This window comes from Aulostomus chinensis, chromosome 1 (genome assembly GCF_037954235.1).
Source record: "Aulostomus chinensis isolate RoL2024-O1b breed Wild chromosome 1, RoL_Achi_v1.0, whole genome shotgun sequence".
In the NCBI taxonomy this organism is placed as follows: domain Eukaryota; kingdom Metazoa; phylum Chordata; class Actinopteri; order Syngnathiformes; family Aulostomidae; genus Aulostomus; species Aulostomus chinensis.
In genome coordinates this window covers 19179705-19180107 of record NC_141320.1, presented here as the reverse complement: position 1 = coordinate 19180107, position 403 = coordinate 19179705, and the positions used below count along the sequence as shown (strand labels likewise).

The 403-nt window shown below is 55.1% G+C and overlaps 1 non-coding gene across 1 annotated transcript; it reads right to left on the bottom strand.

The window, feature by feature from the left end:
• Positions 1 to 164, bottom strand: LOC147270672 (U1 spliceosomal RNA). Its single transcript, XR_015117010.1, has one exon. It is a non-coding gene; the product is annotated as a U1 spliceosomal RNA (small nuclear RNA).
• Between the last annotated feature and the right edge of the window lie 239 nt (positions 165 to 403).

Genomic DNA, 403 nt, shown 5'->3' with positions numbered 1-403 from the left:
CAGGGGAGAGCGCGGACGCAGTCCCCCACTGTCAGAAATTATGCAGTTGAGATTCCCACATTTGGGGAATTCACCAGGGTATCCAAAGCCCCAGTGCAATGGCTGAGCCTCACCCGGGGAGAACCACCTTGCTGATCATGGTATCTCCCCTGCCAGGTAAGTATGACTCGCTGAGCTTAGGAACAGACATGAGCTCCAGGGACACAGCCTTCTGACTGACAGGCAGGGAGGCCGACACAGCGCCTGATCTTTCCTACCTTGTGCCAATCTGCCATGTGCGCAGCCCCCTTTGTTTCTCACAACGATGCCGGATGTCGGATATCCCAAGCCCGGGAAGCTCGACTCCTGAGTTGTTTCACAAAATGTGTGTGTGTGTGTGTGTGTGTGTGTGTGTGTGTGTGTG